Here is a 24241-nt window from a genome sequence, read left to right on the forward strand (position 1 = left end):
TAGACTATGTTTATTCTCAGCTGAAGCGTCAGAGACCACACAAACAAGCTTTATCATGAGCCGTGCGTCGGCACAACGGGAGGTCGGATGAGCCGAACGCAGACACAAACAAACACAAATGAAAGATGCAGATTTGAAAGAGGATCTGTAGAGAAGAGTTATGCATGCGTGTATGTGAATATATGTATGTATTTGCTATAAAGGTGCATAAAGGCTTGATTCTCATGTCAAGGACCCACACATCCAGTTAAAAGCTCATCAGCTATCAAAAGACATTTACAGTATAAAGGAATTATAATATTGCATATTGTATTTAAATACCTTATATCCTTCTTCTGTTAAAAGAAGTGTGCTGTGGTGTACGTTGGTGGATGAAAAACATTTAGTATGACCGTAAATGTGTGTTGACAAACTGAAATAATTATTTATTGATCTTGTTTGCATTGGTCGTATGGAGTCTTTCAACTGATTTCATGCCGTTGAGATCGAATGAACTTTTGTGTGACATTCGTGACAAAGAATCAAAGAAGGAACAGGATGTAACGATCCGTACAGCATCTTTCACATGAAGCAAACACACAACTCAAGAAAGAGCGTCCAATGGCAAAGAGATGTCCAATGGACACTATTCTGAAAAGCCCACAGTGAATACAAAAAGGTGCAACAATTGACACTGATGCAAAAGTTTTAAACGCGGTGACCTTTGAATAAGCATCTATGTAGAGTTGAAATGAAGAGTTCATTTGCAAAAACTTTTGAAAATTTTCAAAAATCATGTTTTTTAATTGTGCATTTCAAGCAATATCAATAAAACTGCAGTTGGGTTGTTTTGACTTATTTAATAATAATGACTCAAAAATACAGCTAACTAGCACAAATAAAAACATGATTTCTTTTATTAAAAAAACAGAGTTATCTGATTTGCAAACGAACTCTTTGAACACCCAAGAGAAGATATTTGGAAGAATGGAAAGCAAACAGTTCTGGGGCACTGTTGACTACCATTGTAATTTTTTCTACTATGGTAGTCAATGATGACCAAGAACTGTTACAAGCATTCTTCCAAATATCTTTCTCTGTGTTCATCAGAAGAAAGACATTGATTTGGAACTCGAGGGTGAGTAAATGATGACATAATATCAATTTTTGGGTGATCTGTCCCTTTAAATGTTTAAATGTTGTGCTACCACTATCCACTATAAAATAAAACATTCCTGATTTATTTAACACCAAAGATAAAATATTTATGAATATTCATGAGATATTCAATAGTTTGTTACACGTTTCAAAAACACATGAAACAATCATAAATAGATAGCTTACAAAATTAAGAATTTAGCACATTTAATTTTCTTGTCTGCCATCTTGGACATCCTTATTTGTGACTGACTCTCACTGTGCGTTGTGACTGTGTCGCTAGTCTTTTGCTACGAGGTCGTTAGAAGGCGTTCCTAGCTTTATTTACTCTAGTAACATTTATAAACAAACACTGCAGTAACTGACGAGAGACGGATGACATGAGCTCCACTGCATTACTCCCTTTGAGTCGCTCCCGAAAGTCACTCATCATTTGCATAAAGTTGACCAAATCTCAACTTTGTCACGTCGCTAGACATGCCCACTTCATTCGCCAACGGTCACTGTTGCTCGTGTCGCCGGCTCTCCATTGAAATGAATGACATCGCCTCGCTTTGTCGCTTGGAGGGCGTCAGAGCGACTGAGTGTCTGGGCTATTATCTCAATTCCAATTCCATTTAAAGTCCATCATGTTGACATGTCTACGGATGAAATGAACTGTGAATATCACATCACAAACACAAAGAGACATTTTATTGTAAAACAATAACTTCAGGTTGTGTGTTTATTCATTACCTGACTTACAAGGTTTCTGCCGCCTCTCGACGGCGTCCGATCATCTGAAGGTGGGCGGCTGACAGCACATTTCTCTGGCCAAAAGCTTCCGGCTGCGAGATAACAAGGAGAATTGTTTGTAATTATCAGGACGCTAAGCCCTATGATTGGTTCCCATCAAAAGATTGTGAGCGAGATTTCGCCCACAACAGAACGTAATGGGGATACAGTAGTTGCCTCTTCAAGTCAGTTGCGAGCAATCATAGTCTAAATTTGCTTTGATGGAGTTTAGACTGTAATTAAATCGCTAATCATAATTGTTTCCCGGTTCTACCGCCCTGTTTCTGGGATCTTGGGATATTTATGGGACAGTTGTAATTGACAAACACATGCTGCCACTCCAGTAACTGAAAATTAGCCAATTTTGAGGAGACGTTTTTCTTTTCTCTTGTTTGCCTCTGATTATCTGCCGGCCCTTACTGGCCCAGTTTTATGGGATGGATGACAAATAAATGAATCTGAATGAGCAGAGAGGTGTAACAAAAAGCATCTTTACTTTGTTTCTTCCAACCAGCAGCTCATTTGCAGCTTAATTAAGACGCACAAAATAACACAATCGATGCTGCACAGTGATACCCACAATGCACTTGGAGCTGTTTTATTTAAAACTGCATATGAACTCTCTTTAATATCTCAATGAAATATCTTAGACATCATCAGGAATAGATGGCTAGCAAATGGAAACGTTTGCTCAAGTCTCATATGCGTCTCAGATATTTCTCCTGCAAAAAGGTTTTGGAAATCTCACAAATGTCTTCGAGTTTGAGAAGAGATGTCAACAATGTCTCAAACTGAGCTCAGATTTGTCAAGTCTGCAATCAAGAGTCAATATTATTGAAGATCTCAATATGAACTCAAACATTTCTCATCAAATTTACTCAAATCCAGATTAGTTTACCTCCGCAATCTACATTGATTTTAATAATTGTCTCATTTCTGTTTTTATTTCTCCTGCGCATATTTAGAAGAAACATCTGAAACCAAACTGATACTTAGATGCAACCACGAGAAAACTCCAAATCTCCCGCACTAGACTACAGCAACCTGTGAGCAAAATATCTTTCCTCTAGAATGGTAAGATTATCGGCCATTAAACGAAAATAATAAATATAGAAAATAATGAAAAAAAGCATTCTTCGTTCATGGCAAGGTCAAAGTCGCTGTCAGTCAACAAGCATTTCAGACACTGTAAGTTTTCCATTAGCACACTGACCGGCGAGAGACAAGCACGTCTGGGCAAGTGCACCATGGGAAATAAGAATTAACCTCCCTGACAATCTTGCTGCTTTGAGAAACACGTATAATTATGCAAGCAATTCAGGCAAGGAAACCGACGAATTAATGTGTACTTGCAAATACGTTAGAGCATGTAAATGACTAGGTTTGTGTTATCTTTGTGAGATATAGAGAACGGGTTTCATTTGAACTTGAGCAGATTAAAGGTTGTTTACATGCCGAAGGTGGTTCATTAACAATGGTTTAATGTTTGTAAATGAGCAGTTGTCCAACTGTTTATAAAATAACTGAGCAGACGGTGTTGACGGTTCAAAGCAGTTCACTTGATAAGGCCGATGAGGATTTAATACTTTTACCAAGTGATACATATATTGCATATTCATTTTTAAGTGCTACACTTTTGTCAAATAACCTCACCATATTACATACTAAGAAGAGCAAGAGGGGTCCACTTACGAATATTAACCATGTTTTTATTATTATTATTTGTAGTAAAACCATAATACCATAAATGTATTGTAGTCTCACCAAGGTTATTACTAGAAATAAAATGTCAACCTAAATCTTATTTAAAAAACTCAAACTAAACAGAGATGAGAAATGTTGCCTTAGCAATAAAGTTAAAATAAAAATGAATTAAACATTTATAAAAAATACAGACCGGTAAATATCAAAATTGTTTAACTATGGTATTTGCGGTAAAACTATAGTAAAACAATAGGCGTCAATCTGCGTAAAAACATATTTAAGCTGCATGGTTAAGAGCCTAGTTATACTTAAAACAGTCATTAAATTGTAAGTTATATTACACAATAACAAAATTATAAGTTATTCAAAAATGTCACTTTTGTGTGCTTTTGTCACTTCGGGGAAATCAAATATGGTGCATTGCAATGTGTGCTCAAAAAAATCCAGTAAAAAATCTTTTTTTTTTGTAAAATAAAAACAAGTATTTCATGTTAGTTTACACCCTTGTAAATGTGGGGTCTATTTCTGTAACTTGACATTTTTTTACCATATTTCAAAACTTACATGGTAAAGTTTTGTGAAATTTCATTTTTTTTTACAGTGTAATATATTGCAAATAGTGGAAAAACACTGTATGTGTAAGTCATCCAGTGACTCAATGCATGCAAAATATTAGCATACTACAATAAGTTTACAATAGTGTGCATTAAAGTACTAGTAGGCTATGCCTATCCAAAAATACTTCCAGTAGTGTCTTTCAAAATAACAAGCACTACTGCACTCTCATGCTTTGTTGAAAAGTTCCACAACCTTCAAATCATATCCAAAAAAACAACAACAGTTTGACAGAGCACTCAGCATCCAGCATCCATCTTAACCCAGCCAAAAGGTCCTGCACCCTTCAAACACACATCAGGACCGTGGAGCGGTCAATGACAATGAATGTGACAGCCGCAAGGTTGTTAAGACGATGCTGAAATGTACAGAGGCTCATTAGTGAAGGTGTCGGCGGGTCAGCGGCGACACAACTCAAGTCTTTGTGTGCATTTAGGGGTACAAATCCTCGTGTCAAATTAAGCATGAGATGTGTTATTGTGTCAGCGCTGGAGCTAGACACTCGCTGAGCCTAATTTGCAGTCCAGGGAATTAAAGAGGGTGACCTATAATCACCCCCACACAACACCCGCCTCCAAACCGGACAGAAGAGAAGGAAAGACGGTCATTCCGTCTGCTGTCTCCCTGTAAAATCTGCATAAACATGTACACATCCACAAACCTACAGTATTTCCAGAAATCTCACAAAAAATATTAAATATAGTCTAACTTCAAATCTAAAAACCTTAAAAGTGAATTTAGGCTTTACGCTTTGTGTTATGTGTGTGGTCTGAATATCAAACATGGACCCCTGGTGCGGCAGCAATTTAGAAAATATGTCTAGTCAAATTAAGCTTAAATTGTGTTTTTCATTAAAAAAATAGATCGTTTTTGAGATCATTGTGATTTTCAGAAAACACATTGTGTTATTTTTCAGACAATTAAGCACACTTTCTCATTCTTCCTAATTCTCGTTACAGCAATGTTAAACCAGAAACTCATTATGTAATACAATAATTTTAACATCTTGTCATTTTTTTATTAAAACCACTTAAACATAAATTAAATGAAGTATAACTAATTCTGCTATGATATGCACTTCAAACCATTACAAAATAAATAAATACCAAGTTTTTAATATGGGAAGTTTTTATATATACAAAATGTCAAAATGTACATTTTTGTAAGATGGACAGTCTGTAGTACCATAAGATTGACGAGCTGGCGACCACTGGACTGAAATGAATGAACCTCAGACAAACTGTTTTCATACCGGAGGAGTCGAGTCTCTCAACTGTCTGTCTTATGAGACGCCAACATTTCCCACTGCAATCCCCACAGGCAGCATGGCAGAAGATCTTGCTGTTCCCTGGGATCTGAAGACCTCAGCAGGGTTCTGGAATCACTCGCATTCCTCACAGAGATTCTGGACCCACCCGCGCGAGCTGTCTCATCCAACCGGCTCCGTAATCATTCTCTTCTGTTATCTCCTCAGAACATTTCGAAGATGTCATGACGATGCCTGATGAGCACAGTTTTACTTTCTTACTTTCGGATACAATTCGTATTGAAACAGGAGCAGGTACATAAACTCCTGGCTGGCTAAAAATGATCTTATCGATGGCTTTTATTCTAACAAACCACAGAACTCCAATGAGGATCAAACAAAAGCTGCAATGTGGTAACAAGATTGACATCTACATCAGATTTTAACTCAACTCAACTTTATTTATATGGCGCTTTTTACAATTTTCATTGTTACAAAGCAGCTGTACATAAGACATATTGACTATAAGCAAAACAATTAAAGTTATACCTGCAAAAACAAGAAAAAGGTGAAAACACAGAAGTCAGACATACCCACATACTGTACAAAACACTCCACACACACAATGTGCACACGTACTAACACACACACAGACAAGCACGCACGCACACAGACACACACACACACACACACACACACACACACACACACAGACACGCACACACAGTGAAAGCACACATTTAAGATAAAGGAGAGAGAAGCACAGGTCAAATATTAAACAGACTAGAAATTCCCATACGCAATATTAATTATGTAAAACTTTAAAATTCTAAAGCAGTCCCCCGGCCAGGCAAACAGTGCAAAACGGTGGTGAGGAACCCAAAATTCCAATGGAGAAAAAAACCCTCAGGAGAACCCAGGCCCAACCAGGGGATTCCAGTTCCCCTCTGGCAAAAGCTGCAGCCTCTGCACAAGCTCCACAGAGCTTGCACAACAAGGTTAAATAAAAATAAATAAACTTACTAATAAGGTAAATTATAGTTTTAAGATTATCATTAATAATCTAATAGCATTTGAAATTTTGTGGTGAGGACGTGTCAGGTGACCGCATCCTTCTTTATCCAGCTCTATCATCTCAGCTCTTGTCAGGTCCCCACTTCCCATTCTCCGCTCTACCATCAGGTCAGGCCATGAACTGCATCCTGCTCGCTGTGGTAACCTTGGAACAATGAGACAAGACTGGCTGAGAGTAGAGTACTGTTCTGCACTCTTTGATGCAACAAGTACATCAGTTGTGTTTTTGGTTCCGGTTGATCTAACTAATGCAGCCTAAACCCTCTGAGGATTTATATTCTGGAAGTCTAGTGTATGCAAGATTAAAAAGATGCATCTTTAGTCTAGATTTAAACTGACAGAGTGTGTCTGCCTCCCGGACAGTGCAGGGAAGACTATTCCAAAGTTTAGGCGCTAGATAGGAGAAGGATCTACCACCTGCACTTGATTTTGAAATTCTAGGTATTACCAACTGACAGGACGCCTGAGAGCGTAATGCACGTGAAGGACTGTAATACAAGAGGAGTTCACTCAAGTACTGAGGAGCTAAACCATGTAGGGTTTTATACGTAATAAGTTAATGCGATGCTTTATAGGTAACCAGTGCAAGGTTGACAGAACCGGGCTAATATGTTCATACTTTTTTGTACGTGTAAGAACTCGAGCTGCCGTGTTTTGGACCAATTGGAGTTTTTGTAATAAGCCTGCAGGGCAACCACCTAACAGTACATTACAGTAGTCTAGTCTGATGTCATGAATGCATGAATTAACTTCTCTGCATCTGACAGTGACAGCATATGACGTGGTTTAGATATATGCTTAAGATAGAAAAACGCAATTTTACAGGTGTTGGCGACATGGCTCTCAAATGACAGATTACTATCGAATAGAACACCAAGATTCTTAGCTGACGACGAGGGTTTTATGGAACATCCGTCAATAGTTAAGCAGTATTCTTGGTTGTTACTTATGGTGGTTTTCGGTCCAATAAGTAACACTTCTGTTTTTTCCGAGTTCAGAAATAAAAAGTTCTTACTCATCCAGTTTTTTATATCGCCTATGCATTCCATTATTCAATGGGACTGCTGTGTTTCATGAGGCTTCGAGGAAATGTAAAGTTGAGTATCATGAGCAGTGAAAAGAGGTAGCTAGAGGTAGCACGTATAATGCAAAGATCAGAGGCCCTAAGACTGAGCCCTGTGGTACACCGTACTGGACTTGCGATTTGCGTGACACCTCATTGTTTATTGCTACAAATTGAAAACGTTGGATAAATAAGATTTAAACCATTTCAAAGCTATTCCCTTAATGCTGTTCATTTTAAATGATTCATGCTTCTCATGTTCATATGTGAGACAGTTTTCTGTGCATTTGTTATATACATACTCCAACATTCATCATTGTGTCTGAACAGTAAAGCTTCTCTGTTTGGTACCTTGACCTGCGTGATCTTGTCTGCCCCACCGAATCGTCATCATTGACATGACTGGCATGCTCAGAAAGTGACTTAGAACAGAGACTGAACAAGCCTCAGCTTCATTGACATTTGACATTTTCTTTTTTTTGTATCTGCATTGAATGTGAACGTGATAACCACTGGATAGTAGAAACACTTTAACTTTCATTGCCACTTGTCTGTCACATCTTATCACTGTATGAATAACTCACGCTTACTAACATGATGCTCTGATTTTCTATTCTCTAGGCTTTTCTTCCCAAACTGAAAATTGATAACCGTGTTTTTTATATTAAAGGTGTCAAGAACTTGCCTTTTTTATTGTTTTATACTGTTGTATGAGGTCTACTTATGACGTTTGCGTGGTTTTTACATTCAAAAACATCAAAATCAATAAGAAATAGGCTATTTTCTAGCCGGGTTTTGAGGCCGGCTCGACAAACGCTCAGTTTTAATGGGCGTACCGCATTGAAGACTTGGAAATAAACGCCCACTGCTATGAATGGATAGCAGTTTGCATAGTAAACTTAGTTTGAGCCTTCTGTGAACACGTAACGTTAGGTTACACATTATCAGAACATGTCAAGCGATCTCTAACAAAGCAATAGTGACGCATAGTACAAATATGTTTTACTCACGTAAGATTGCTGCGCCATTCCTGTCGGATCCAATACTGATGGCACAGCATTGCTTTTTAATTTTAGTCTCTCCGCAAATCCAGCGTCGACCTGTGCCTTGTTCACAAAGGAATCCATGGTGAAATTAAGCGAACAAACGCTCAATGTTTTACCCACGTGAGCTGGAACGTCTTTAAAAATAAACTTCAACCACGCATTACTAATGTCGGAATCCGAAGGAAGGTTATGCAGCGACTGTGATCTTCCACAACCAGGCATTGCACAATATTTTGCGATCTTTAATGTTTATTGTTTGTTTGGTTTATCTGGTTCCGCGCAACTTGTGTTACTTCAGTTCTGTCATGCGTGGGGCTAGAGAAGTAGTCGTTGATATTCTTCTGTTAATTTCAGTAACAAGGGCGTTTTCAGTTCTGACACTTACAGGATGTTAGCTTCCATACGATTCCCTCTTATATAGCATATGCTCGGGTTAAAATTGATGTCTTAATTCATGACACCAGTGTTTTGGTGATAAATGGCACACTATATACTATTATTAATCAAAATTATGTATATTAATAAAGAAAACACAATTGGACGTGTTTTCAAAGCAAATATAACAGAAACTGTCAGAAGAAAGCAAACCTTAAAGGCAATAATAAGACACAGTTCACATTACACTGATTCTGCAACATCTTTTTATAGTAAATATTAAACCCTACACTGTTGTGCTCTTCAATAAAATAATATTAGCATAAAGCCTCCAAAATAACTCTCTATGCAGTCTGTCTGGAGCAGAGCTGTGTGGTAGATGAACTTCTGCCATATGCTGGATCTGTTAAAAGCAATTTACTCACCCTCATGGAGCTAAAAACCCATATGACTCTCTTCCTTCCAAGAAACACCCAAGTAATACAGAAATAACAGTACAGAGCATCTCTTTGGTTTCAATGATGTCAAAAAGGACATGCAGGTAAGTGTACGACGACAGAATTTTCATTTTTGGGGCAGCTGTCCATTTAAATAGAACTGTATGCAGATTGGAAAGGTAAGACAGTGAGATATGGATTCAGCCCCAGACTTGTAATTGCAGATCTAGCGGTTCAGAGCATGTGACTGACTCGGCCTCATAAGGTTTCTGCATATATTTAGTGTGAGGAGATCGTTGGCAACAGCAGATCCCAGGTGACCAGAGCTAATATATGAGCTTGTCCAGACCGGCTCACGTGTAACCTTGACTTGACACCATATCATTGTTAGTCATCCTCATTGAGAGCATTGTGCAGCATAAATATGAGTGAGCATGTGTCACAGGACACAAACACCAGCAGACCAATCATAAACAGTCGAAAGCATACCTGACAATTAAAGTCCACGTGAACAGGAAGTTGCGATGGTTTTAACTTCTGAATTTTGACGCATTTCCGAGTGAAAAGGAATTTCTAATGAGAAAAATAGCAGGCGTGGCTTTCATCTTTCTCTGCGATTTGATTGGATATATAAAAACAGCCATTGCATTTTGAAATGGAACTGGCAGCAGACTGACAGTTGAAGGGGAGGGGTTAACAGATGCTCCGCCCAAGCCATCTAATACACGTCATTTAAGATGAATAGTCATTTCAGAGCGGAAGTGCATTTTCAGACTTTAACTAAAGATTATGAGGACACACAGATTTTAAAAAGAGAATGACCCACATTGATAAACTATTTACAATAAACGCTGCAATATTTCATGAAAAAATCGGCATTGTAATTTTTATTTCACTGGGACTTTAAAAGACAAAACATAATCAATCTGACTGGCGAAATATAATTATAATTTCGGAGAAAAATAATTAAAACATTAATATTTTATTATTATTCATAAAAAGTCCTGAAGAAAAAGTTTATTCAGGTATGGTATACTTCCTTTGAAAAGTTTTTTGTCTACTTCTTATGTACATCTCAGAAAAAACACAGTCTTAAAGTAGTAGTGCTTTCAAACTGTTCAAGGTTATTTTAGTTACCTAAAACTAAAATTTAAAATATATAATAATTATATGGCAACATAAAACATAAACAAATAAATAATAAAATGACGAAAGCATATACAGTATAAAAAAATCACTAACAATTTAACTAAAATTAACATAAAAAATAAAAGCTATAAATAAATATTAATTAATAATAAAAATAAATAAAAATAAAAACTAAATTATAACAACTGTTACACTGTTAAAGTAAAGTAGGCTACCTCTTTATAAACTAAAAAATTTGCCAATTTAGTCTCAATTATTATAACATACAAGCACTTCTACTACAACTTTGATAAAGTAAACTTAATAAAATACAACTAAAGGATACTCATTTTGTAAGGGAAGTCTCCACAAGTTGAACTCTAAAACTAAGTAACACAATTTAAGTATCATCACTCGCTTGCTGCAAAACCACTGCAGTACAACACAAGTTTAATATGTAGTGTTGAGTGATGTGCAAATCTCTAACCATATGTTTAAGCACCAGTGATGAAGATTTTACTGTATCCTTCCTGATCAAACAAAACTTTTGAAGAATCAAGCTGAGCTGTCATTCGCTGCTTCTGGTCTTATTTACACCATAAATGTGTTCAAAGTTCAGCCCCAAACATATTCATAATTTTAAATAATTTTATTTTTCTTTGTTTTCTTCTTTTCCAAAAAAACTGATGATGTAAAAAAATATTAATGTGACATCTGAAAACACTGTAAGTCATTATCCACTAAATGGCTTCTCCGGGCCATATCGCACGTCTGCCGGGAGTTTTCCCAGGGGGTGAGCTCAGTAGTAAATCTATATTTTCACTATCATTTATCTCAGTGAAGATATTAATGGCATGGAGATGTAATATTGAAATGATGAAGCTCTGTGGACCTCCTACACCGTTCTCTCACTGCCTTTCTCCTCATCTTTCTTCTTCCATTTCAAAGGCTCTAGCCTTCAGGACATTTAGGCTGTTTATGTTTCAATAGATATCTTCCTATCTTTCTCCTAAGCTATGATTAATGTCATTGGACAGTTGAATCCATCCAATCCCTCTCACCGGTTCCTGAGACGTTATTAAGGCATGTCTGAATTAATTACGCCTGTTGTTGTGTGCTCGAGAGGTTCAACGTACTGCACAATTCCTTCATATATTTCCACAGATTTTTCAATGGGGGCGCAATCCATTTGTCAACAAAAATCTCCAACATTAATCACCGATTGCAGGGAAATGTAATTAATTAAAAATCACAGCGAGCCAGATGATGTAAGTCAAAGCCATCATTACGACACGATTACATTCAAAGATAGACATATGCGTATCTAATAAACATGACATTTATTTTCTCAGCAGAATTGATCAAATTTAGGTCCTCTAGTAATGTGAAACATGTATTTATGTGGTATGGACCGAAAATGACCCTGAACTGCCCATGTGCAGATTTTTTTATCAGAAAAATGATACAACTAACTTCAAATGTCCGACCTCTTTCACTCCAGCTTCCTGCTCGCCGAGGGTCCACGTTGAGTTTCTTTAACTTCTCTTCTTCATAACTGACCTTTTCTTCATGCACCTTCACCTTTTGTCTGCCCTGTTTCTGTAGCATTTCACAGATCATTACTAAACCGACAGCAAAGAAAAGAAAAACCATTATACGCATCTCCTCATCATTCTATGGACAGCATACAAATTCTAGTGGTTGAGTTTCTCAATGAGCTTTCAAGGGGACCATCACAGTGCTCTCGTGTCTTTATCATTATAATTAAGAATTAATTAAAGTATTTACCTAATAATTAAGTAGTTAGCTCATTCCACTCCCACTGACTCTCTATTGAAAAGAAGAACAGGTTTAAATCTACAGTATATGTGAATTGTAGGCTGTGTTGCAGACAGCAAAACATTTTTCCTCCTTCTCTGGCAAAATTGTTTTTCTTATAATTGATATTTTTCATGATAAAATACTTTTTCTTGTAATTGATATTTTTTCACGATAAAAGCTTTGAATTTGTATTTTATTGATTGTTGTTGTTTATCGTGTACTTTGGAGAAAATGGTCTGAAAGTACAAAGCGGCAATATGAACCCAATTTGTTACATTTATTCAGAAACAAAATGTGAATTGTGTTTTAAAATTGTGATTGTTAAAACACATAAAGAGTATGGAAGTGTGAAATGAATGTAGATTGTAGAAGTAAATATTGGATTTGGGTAAGTTTGATGAGAGACGTCTGAGCTCTCACTGAGATCTTCAATAATATTGACTTTTGATTGCAGACGTGACCAATCTGAGCTCAGTTGTTGAGAAACACAAGTTTCTATTTTATCTACATTTACTGTAAATTCATGTCCACGACAACTAAACGAGACCATAAATACTGCGAGATAAATTCGAGCAGCGTTACCTACATCCCGTGTTATCCGGACGCTCTCGGGATCCTATTAACGCTCTGTGAAAATATCAAGCTGCCACTTCTGTGAGAAATATCCTAAACTGTCCAGATTTCCTCTCCAGTGACAGGGTTTCCCTCAGCATGAAGGCTCGAGTAGATAAGAATTCAATAATAAATCACTCCTTATGCACTTCATGGTACATTTCTACACCATCAGTTTTGGCAAAGGTCTTTAATTTTTCATTCCAAACTCATTTCCTGGCAGCGCTAACATTCACATTTCCAGCGCGCCAAGTGTTTTCAAGCGTGCACTGTTTTCTCTCAACGTGATCCATTTCAACCACTTTCATCCGATGCTAATGATCGTGGTGCGATCTCGGAGATTCTCAAGCAAGCTCAAAAGCCGAGCAACTTAATTTGAGCATCTTTGACATCCACCTGTCAATGAGGTCTGTAGATCTGCGCTGCAAACACTCGGCTGACTGACTGCTTTAGGTTTAGATGTGAAGAACATGATGGCAATTACGCTAGCGGCTAATGCTCCATGCGGTAATTGCAGACAAGCTATAATAGCTGCTGTGGAAACTGCAGTCATGTTGCATGGAATGACAGCGACGTGAAGGCGGAAATAAACTGCTTTGTTAACCAGCGAAGGTAATAATCCGGGAACGTTTTGCGCTTGGTTGGCTAGCGTGACAGGGTGACAGAATGCAACAGGGATGCTTGTGAAACGATTAGTCTATTAGATTTTTGTCACTTTTCGTTTCCCCCCTGTCCTCCTCAGTGTACCAACAATGAAAACCTTATATGCATAAAGTTTCAAAAACAGTTTTGTAGCACCTCCGCTTAGCAACAGATGTTTAGAAAAGTTGGAAACAGCAGTGCCATTAGTGGCGTTGTGAGATTTCGTGGCACGCACGGCACTGAACGTATGTTTTAATGACATTGCCCTCTTCAAATCCCTAAAACTTTCTTATACTTCTTCATAAACAAATCTGTAATGCTTATTGAGAACAAAATGCAGTAATAAACTTTCTAACAGGATCAAACTTTGTCTAAACAATATTACAACAGCAGAAACTCTCCGGCTGTGAGAGTCATTAAACCTGACCGTATACACCAATGCACATTCGCAACTGTAATTGCTCATCAGTGATGCAAAAGTGTTTTGCTTTCATCTTCCAAATGATGCTTGGAACCCAGAGCCCAAACATGCGGCACCTGCTCTCAGATTTAATCATGTCTGTCTATATATTTTTCTTTAAGTGCTTAATTAGATATGCGTGAAAATAATCTATGGCTTGTTCTTATTTAGATAATTAACTAAACGTGTATGCGTGATTTTTAGCCAAAATAAGGAGAGCTGGAAAAGTCATTGCTCATGTCTTGTGCAGCCTTATAATGTGATGAAGAATTGGGTGACAAGATGACATTTACAGACAGATATAAATGTAAAAGAGCCTCCAAACGTTGGTGTTTTTGTTCATTTAAAAGGCTCCAGGTACAGTACGCTCAATTTATTTCGTGGGCCAAATGAACAAACAAACCCAGCAGATGCTGGAGGATATTGACGTGTAGCTCAGAGGCATAATTCTGCTTAAACCTGGAGCCATTTTTAATCAACGTATCCATTATCCTGATGGCCAGTTGTTTTTCCAAGAGCACCAGAAAGAAAACATTAGCCTTCACTTCATACTTTCACTGTTCTTTGACACAATTACATTATTTACCAAACATTTCTACTATGAACCAAGAAAGCGTTTACAATCTAATGCAATCTAAACAGGATAACCTTTATGTAACTTCTTTAGACTAACTTTCTGTTTTTTTAGAAAACCATCTACAGTATGTATTAGTGATTTAAAAACCCATAGACAAATACACTGATATAAAGACTACAATGTATGTCAACTATAATAACTTCTACCACAATTCAGCTCGAAAATGTTGGCAAGAAAGAAGCATTTTTAAGAACTGAAACCTGTCCTACATGCACAAACACTGTAATGTGCTCACAAATACATTCAACCCCTTCTTTACTAAAAAATTTACATTTAAATAAGGCAAATAAATGACATCCTTCAAACTCTTTCCCAAGTGATTTCATCTTAAAAACATGAAGAAGGGGAAGAAAAATCAGGTTTACGGGAGGCCACTGTGCTCTCCTCAATATTTACAATTTTAACATTTAATCCCAGCAAGTGTTCTAATGTTGGGGACACAGGCTTTCTGCAGCCGACTGTAAAAGAGATTTAACGCTGAATCCACAGTTGTCAACGTTCAGTAATCTGACATGATGGCCAGAATAAATAAAGTATCTGACAAGATAACTGTTTTAATAGTGGATGAGCATCCCACTTTCAAATCTCTGAAATAATCTGTGTGATCCGAGGATTACTCTATTCAATCGAATAGGACTGACAGGATGACGTGAATTTCTTTTCCATTCGTGAGCCAACATTTTCAGGCCTTTACTGTTTATTACCTCTGGTTGGTGTGTTTTCTGATCACATTTCTCTCGAAATAGCAAAAATAAAAATCCTCAATATAAAAATATTTAATGGCACTAAACTTTTACAAAATAAAAATAAATACTAGAAGCATATTTGATTTGCACCACATCGATGGACACTGTTATGAACAAATGCTTTATATAAAAGTAATTATTTAAAAAAGTAAGTAATTAATATTAAGTCATTACAAATATTAAAAATTAATACAAACTATTGCAAATATTAAAAATACAGTGACCAAAAAGTGCATATCCACCACTCAAAGACTGACTTGCAAGTGCGTCTTTAAAAATAATATTTTTAAATGAAAAGAAAAACTAAAAATTTAAATTTGTGATAATCTGCCAGTTCTCTGTCTTGTGTCGCTGACATTAATCTCCGCGCCACTGATTGATCGTAATGAATCGACGCCACATGCTATCCATGTAAATGACATACTAAAAATTGAGCATTTAATTACTTCATTTGCGATTATTGTTGGATTGAGAGTAATGGCTTCCATTTGCATGAATATTGAAGGGGGGTTAGCAAACAAACAGAACAAATGTCTTCGCTCTTTGAAAATGACACGAGCGATTGGTTGACAGGCTGCTGATGAATTTTGGGTTGTCTGTCGCCGTGTGAATTTGCATGACTTTGATGGCCATTGGATTGGTTTCAGTCAAGGCTTTTCAAAACAGAAAAGATGAAAACTTGTCAAACTTCATAAGCCTCTGATTAACACGCACACAAGCGCTCAACACTGCATGTTCTTGTGCACTATAGAAACCCCTTCAACTTCAACAAATATCAATAAATGGTATTCATAAAGAGGCACCTTCTCATTGGATGAGGCCAACTTGTGAAAAATCGAGTACGTTCCCTCGACCGAGAGCCTATGCATTTTTCCCATAGACTTTTGGAAGATCGCAAAAAATAAGCTCTGTGATTAACAAAGGTTTATTATGTTTACACGTTTTGTCTATCAAGATAATCTTTACAAATTAACACCACATTTGTTACTTTTGAAGCCGAAATACAATGGGCAGAAGTAAAAAGCTAACACGATGCTAAACAGACAATATGGTCGCTAGATATCAACATCACCATCACCAAGCCTCCTACAACTCTTTCAAACTTGATTAAAAATGTGTGCCCTGTTAAGTAATTACTCAGTGAATGAATCCGCATCTACGTTAAGAGATTTGTGCCCATGTTTCATTATTTGTGAGCTTTACATGCGCGATGACGTCTAACGTCCTTGCCAAAGGAAGTAGTCGCTTTTAGCAACTTGTTAGCAACCGTCGTTTCTAAGACGCAATAAGGCTTTAAAAAAATCACAAGCTGTTTATAATTGGTGTGTTTTAGGTCATGGAATGAAAGGTGAAAATATTTTGAGTTTTGGTTTACCACAGACCTTATTTCGGGCGATTTACCAAAAACCCATTCAAAAAACCCATAGACTTTGTAGCGATGGAACCGGAAGTCCTAAAATGATAACTCACTTACGGGTTTTGTATACAAAAATACGTCATCTCTGAGCCTCCCTATTACGGAACGGTGATGTTGTTTTCATGCACAGTAGTGACACTGATTCAATGTTCTCAAAAACATCTAAAATGTGTTTCATACCTTTGAAGGCAATGTTTTTACTTTCTTAATAAATGTCACTGGGGCTACTTCATCAACACATGTCATTATAAAAAAGTTTGTTTAATCTTTTATCAAAGTGTAAAACGTTTCTCCACCTCAGAAATTAAGTTGTCCACTAACTAGAACTGAAATGTACAATCGATCTCAATCCATTTAGCTATTTTTGCCAAAACCAAGGCGCCTTAAAAGGCAACATAATTTTGCACCTGCTGTTTGGAACAGCTTTCACCTCGCACCAATGAGGCTGACTAAAACTGATGCCTGTAGGCCAAGTTTACAGACTTATACAAATGTTGTATTATAAAATATGATATATATCATAACTCTAAACCTATTAAATAGGGAATGTATTCATAGCAGAGACATTTTACAATTTCCAAGTGCCTTCTAAAAAAGACTAGATAAATTGACAGTACAAAAGTGATAAACAAAGCAAATGTTTGAAATAGGGGATGAAAGAGTGTATAAATCAGTTTTCCTCGTCATATCTAGGTAACATTACCTTTTCTTAAGAAATCTCAAATGAAGGGATTGGACTTCACCTTCCCATCGAAGGACTTCAGACTTCCATCAAACTCCACTGAGCCATGAACTTCATCATTCACTGAAAACACAAAGCATAACCATTAGATATTGAATTGGTAAAGGCATCTGTTGGTTTTGTCCAAACTGCTCAGGTGCATTCAGTTTAGAAAAGAGCAGCCAGACCAATTTCAAGTAGAGCAACATTAGAAGTAAAAAATATATTTTTCTAAGTAGTGCACAGATTCCTTCAGATGGTAATATTCATATGTAAATCGGCTGAATTACTTTTTACATATTCTACATTATTGATGCTATTTTACATTCTAGATGCTTCAGGCTGCTTTTAACGCCCACAAATCAAAGTCATAACTCAGATTTTATAACCCGAAGTGATAATTTACTTTAATCTCACAAATGCTGTTAATTGTCAATCGACAGAAACTGTTTATTTCTTTCTAAGGAGTTAATGCAGCAATCTTTAGAAGTAAAAACAGACCAATATTTTATTATGGTGTCAGTAATATCATCTCAAAATCTTCGGTACAACCACAATAATATCAACATTATATCTTGACTGAATATGATTTCCCTTGTCATTTAAAGTAATTTGTTTTTATGTTGTTAAAGTAACCCATGAAACTGAGATTAGGTAATTTTTATAGGGTTGTTCAAAGTGAATTGTATAAAAAGTATAACTATTAGAAAACAGCAACGAATCTATCCATCATTAGTGTGAAAACAGATTGAATTTAAAAACACAAATGCATACAAATTACTCACCTTACAAAATTGCCATGAGGTTATGTTGAAAATAGTATCAGTACCAGGTATCAGTTCAATATCAGACTTTTGTGTGCACAGATTTTTTACCACTGGCATAAAGTCTGGTGCACGCAGTTTATAGTGGCCAAGAACATGACCATCACATGTAATGTGAAATACATACAGTATGGAAATACGGTAGACAGGGTTATTATGAGTTTACTAAAACTACGAACAATTTTAGTCTCAAAATAAAATAAATGTCTAAATATTATTCTTAAAAATGTTTATTTAAATTTATTTAAAAACTAAAACTAGACATGAAATGAAATTAATTTAACTTTTATAGCAATATTAAAAATAAATAATCAAATGGCTAAAGCACAGAACAAAATGGCTTAAAAAATAACTTTAATAAAAAACTTGAAAAAAATACACATTAAAAAATAAAAGCTAATAATAAAATTACAATAAAAATGTTAACTCTCATTTTGACATAAATGTTCATAATGAACTTTCTACAGTAAGGTTTATACTGAGGTTTGGAAATAAAGAGAGCCCGTGGACAGCAGAGACCTGTGAGGACTTTTTGAATGGAAAACTTTTCAACAATTTAAACTTTCTAACCACTTTCCAGAGATCTTTTAAGTCAATATATATTTGATTTATTGTTGTGATGTCTGTGAGATTGACCAAGTCCAGCCTATAATGGTATTATTTATGGCAATATTGCAGAATCTAATAAAGTTACTGGTCAATTGGGGACTACCTCCCCTTACATAACACTGAAACCAAATTTGCTTACATTTGGAGCTCATGTTTTTGCACGAATCAGTCAGGTGTTTATCGGTCCTTCTTAGTATCTCGCTTTACTCGTTTTAGTATAACTTTATCCTTCTGTATAGAGTCGGACTAAAAGAGGCTCCATCATGCACCATGAGGAATGGTGACTTTTGTCGTCTGATATTTACCTAAACTCTTTGAGACTTTCACTAAGCTCTCATGGCGTTCAGGGTCAACAGCATTGATTTAACACCGTTTTAACATCAATAAAGAAACGATTCTACCTTCATCTGATCTGGCAGAGATCATTTTTATCCTTTTACACACAAGCACTCAAATGTTTTTTAGGATTCTAGAGAGATGAGGGGAAAAAAAGCTGCTTTCCAGAGAGACTAAACATACACACACTATTAATCTGTATATATGCAATAATGCAACTGTGTATGTACATATGCCTGAATATACATTTTATTAAATTATTTTGGAACAGTTATTTCATTGTGGGAATTATGTTGTGAGTAAAGAACATTAAAAATATAACATTTTATATATATTCTAGCATGTTTAGTGTAGTGACTCTTTGTCTAGAATTTGCAAAAACAATTTCTAGTTATTTTATCAAGCAGCTTTTGAAGTCTCACCCTGAGATGCTTTTTACAGAGCTGAAATCTATTCAGAGCACGTATTGGCTGTCTTTTTTCCATTATTTAAAGTCATGCATTTCAAATTCATTTTTAGATTTTTTTCTCTACCAAAATAGTTTGAAGCGTTTAAGCATATCCTTTAATATTTTTAAGACCATAAGAAACAATTATGTTATATAAAATGAACAATATAAATGTAATGTATAAAAAAACATTATACAGACTGTTTAGGTTGTCTGCAAAGCAGCTTGTTTTTAGTTAATTGTTTTGGCAGCTTATGCCGCTTCTTGGCCAGTAATATCAACTTGAAATTGAAAACTGAATTGAAGCTGAATAGACTGCTGGAATTCTATCTGCACTGCTGCTGAAAGAAGGATTAGAGAGGTTTGGCAAGAGCCGTGTGTGTACTGTAAAACAGAGCTGGGAGGAGATCAATCAGTTGAGCTTTAATGCAAATCAAAGACGCGATGTGTTAAAGGATGAGACCTCAAAACAATGCAGCTTCTCCAGACTTGAAATCTCATCAAATCCACTTCTCTCTTGTGTTTCATTTCGGTTTCTACTTAGGCTCACGTGTTTCTCTAAAATTGCTAAAGAGAAATAAAAAGAGAAACAAATGAGAGTCTAACTGTTAAAACACATGAAGATATGGCGGTGTAAAAAGAATGTAGATTGTAGAGATAAAATAATCTGAATTTGCGTAAATAAATTGAGATCTTAATAATATTGACCCCATCACCTTGAAGTTTTGATCTTCAAACGTGAGACGCCAAGCCAGAGTTCTTCACACTCATGGAAAAAGAATCCAAACCCACGCAGCTTTGAAAGTGTCGGGCTTTAAACTAGCTACCGGGCGAGTAAACAACAGATGGCAAAATCATATCTCCACGGTACGAAACTTTGACCCAGAGAGCGCGCCGCTCCGATTGACATCTTTATTCACTGCTCAAAGTTTCCAGGGATGAACTTGTTCTTTCATTCTGTCACCACATAAGTAATGGAGGCTCTGGTGAGCCGGTTGCCTTCGGGCCATGAGAAACCAGTCACGCCGCCCTAAGGGATGAAACTGAACGAACAAACCTCACATTGTCTCAAGTGCATTTTTAAGGCGTTCATTTAAAAGGCATTGATCTCAGTGCCAGTGGTTCAGGGGTGGCGGTGGTAGAGTTAATAGAGATGTGGGTTGGTAGCACAGAAGCGGTGACCTACTCGAGCTAGAGAGCAAGGTTAATGAGGTTAATCCCAGGTTGCCAAGGGAACAGTTCGTACATGTAACCCTTCTATTCTGTCCTGACCAAATCTGACCCTGTTCTAGAGTTCAACATCCTTGAAATGGCTTTTAAAGGTATACCTCACCAAAAAATGATCTGTCAATCACTCAGCCTCGTGTTGTTTCAATCCTGATGACTGTGGAAAACCGAAGAGTTTCAAAATGTTAATGCTGCATAACAAAAGCATTTGTAGATTTTAGCTTATAGGTTTCAGTTTTATTTATTTATGATTAGTATTTTTTAAACATATTTAACTATTGAAATTGGTTATAAATATTAAGTTGGTAATATTTTGTTTAAACGTTTGTTTACTATAACTGAGATAGGAAGTTCTTCAGGACCAGTGTTGTTTACATCATCTGAAGAGGGCTATAATGCTTAATAAGCTCTATTTTGGAGTTTAATAGCAGACTTTAAAGGAACAGTTCACCCAAAATCTGATACCCTCACGCCATCCTTGATTCTTCTCTTCAGAAAAACACAAACAAATAACATTTAACTGTCCGTTCTATCGTCACTGGGGTAGTACAGGTACAAAACATAAAACATTTTCTTTTTTAGGGTACCCAATTGTATCCTTGTGTACCTTTAAAGGTCAAGTTAAATGCAAAAATGAACACCTAAGGGTACCACCCCAGTGACGGCTATTGTATTGTAGCTTAAAAATGAAAGTTTTGTGAAACTTTTTGAAACTTTTTTCTGACAGTGCATTTTAAAATGGTGTCTCATAAATTATGCAAGATTAAAAATTGAGAGAATTTTCATTTTGGGGGTGAACCACTCTTTTAAATAAATGAAGAAAGAACTGCATAATTATGTTTCACATATTTTGGAAATGTCAGGATGGTGTGGAAATGACCAAATTATCCCTACATTTTTATTCACAGTAAAACTTCTTACAGGACTTTAAAAAGATGCGTTCAATATACATATAAAACATAACATCAAAAGAATTCCTACGGTCAATTTTGACTGAAAAAAGATGATTGTAACTTTTTAATGGTGCAGTAAGCGTGCAGAATAACTTTAAAACGCACATCCACAACGCCTAAGCCGCACACACACACCCGGAGAAAGACAATTATTTCATCGTGATAGCGAAACAAAGATGCGACTGTGAGAAAATGAATAAAAATTGAGTTTAACGCTACACTTTATACAGGTGCAGAGCGGCATGACTCATCCCCTGATGAAGAAGAACATTGTTTCAGTTCACATCAAAGAATGGCAAAATAACAGGGCCTTCATAAGCACATGAAAGCAGCAAAGCTCATAACATCATCACAAAGACTGCAGGGCCTCCAAAAATGAAAATACACTCCTCACCGGCTTCTGACCCCATCTCGCTTGAGAAACTGAGGACGTCAAAGAGACAAACTCATCGGCAAGTGCGTTGCAATTCCTGAGAGAAAATAAACCTGAGTTACGTCTTGCACTGCGTACAGTTATGAAAGCAAATCGTATGCCGGTCTGAAAGATGCAGAAACATTCTTCACTATTTTGCATCAGAGACATAAATTTCTACAATTAAGACACCAGACTGGAACAAACTAGCAGCGAAGAATAAAATGATAATGTGTACCGCTGAATATTAAAACCAGCAAAGCAACCAGCACTTGTAGACTGTCAAATGCTAGAAAGCGGATAATAATGCGCTCATGCTTCTAATTAGAGCCATAAAGTGAAGAATTATAATGACGATATCGTACGTGGATTCCTGCGTGTATCATCTCAATGTAATACGAATTGATGAGGCATAAAGTTCAGTCGACGTTATAATATATCAGGTATCAGAGTTTTAAGACCCTTTCACACCATATGCAAATATTTGACAGCAACCTCCATATGTATTATGGATGATATAATTAGATTCGGCCCAGAATTCTGACCGAGAACAGAATGTTTATAGTATACGCTCACAGAACATACGTTTTAACCTATTTAACCTATGTACGTAGCGATCAAAGACTGTGTTTCCGTTTAAAACCGACAAACTATCATCATGCGCCACTTTGACCTTCAAGGTTACTGACCAATTATTTACTACTTTGTTGTTTCATACAATGTACAAAAAAATGATTTTACGGTACTGTTCACCTTATTTAAACAATTCATTTTGTTTTAACATGCATTGTATTAGGTTTTATGTTCAAACACAATTGCATTGTGTTAAACGGACTAAAATCAGCAATGCTTTGGCTTAAGTAAATGTTTACATTTTAAATTAACTTGTTTCAATCAAGTAGATCAAAATAATATTTGATGCTTGTTCAATTTACTTAAATAAATCAAGTTAGCACAACATAAATGAATTTAGTTGTGTTAAAGTAGCGTTATAGAAACTGGGAACAGGATTTCCACTTCCCATCATGCTTTCTACGGGGCTGACTAGGGAGAGTAAAAGTTGCAATAAAATGTTATTTGGACATGGTTGTTTAAGTTTACGCAGTTCGGTTTAGTTCATCATACATTAAGTATTTGAGTAGAGATAACATATTTCTGTTGTGTGGAACCACTGTCCATAATTTAATTATGTTAGTTTAAAGTATCATTTTTTTCAGTGTATAAAATATGATGAATATTCTCAGTATGAAAGTCATGCATGTGCTGTACACATTAACATTAAGTCTGTGTTTTAAAAGGTCAATGAAAAGAGGGTCACAAATATTTATAATTTAAGAGTTGCATTATAACGCTTGGCCTGCATGCAATATACCACTAAGATTATGTTGTATCTTGATGCTTAAACCCAAAAGATTCAACGAAAAAGAAACATTACTGAGAGTTGTATAAAAGATCCCCAATAAAGCATTGGATATTTGAAGAAAGTTTATTACAAATTATCTGACAATTTGAAATGAAATGAAATGAAAAACATCCATTGCACACTGTGCCCAACTATTAATCGCACAGAGAAAACACAAAGAGATGCAATTCAATTGAGAAGAGCTCACAGATGTTAAGCTTCCACAGGCCAAACAAAACACAACAGAAGCCAAAATTTCACTCAACAGCCAAAAGTCAACAGCAGCAGGATTACTTGTGACCTCTAGTTCCACTTACATTTATATTTTTTCCTATATCAATTCTACCCAATATAAAAAACACAAATTTACCCCAA

At 36.2% G+C, this 24241-nt stretch overlaps 1 long non-coding RNA gene across 1 annotated transcript in view; it reads right to left on the minus strand.

The window, feature by feature from the left end:
* Positions 1–1379: 1379 nt before the first annotated feature.
* The window catches only part of LOC130562477 (uncharacterized), a 39064-nt gene continuing 16202 nt past the window's right edge, over positions 1380–24241 (minus strand). Inside the window, exons 2-5 of the long non-coding RNA XR_008963961.1 lie at positions 17638–17739; positions 5483–5731; positions 1873–1964; positions 1380–1778 (exon numbers count right to left, since the gene is read on the minus strand). This is a non-coding gene — a long non-coding RNA (uncharacterized LOC130562477). The remainder of the gene's footprint in view (positions 1779–1872; positions 1965–5482; positions 5732–17637; positions 17740–24241) is intronic.

The sequence above is a fragment of the Triplophysa rosa genome, linkage group LG12 (assembly GCF_024868665.1).
Source record: "Triplophysa rosa linkage group LG12, Trosa_1v2, whole genome shotgun sequence".
NCBI classification, from domain to species: Eukaryota; Metazoa; Chordata; class Actinopteri; order Cypriniformes; family Nemacheilidae; genus Triplophysa; species Triplophysa rosa.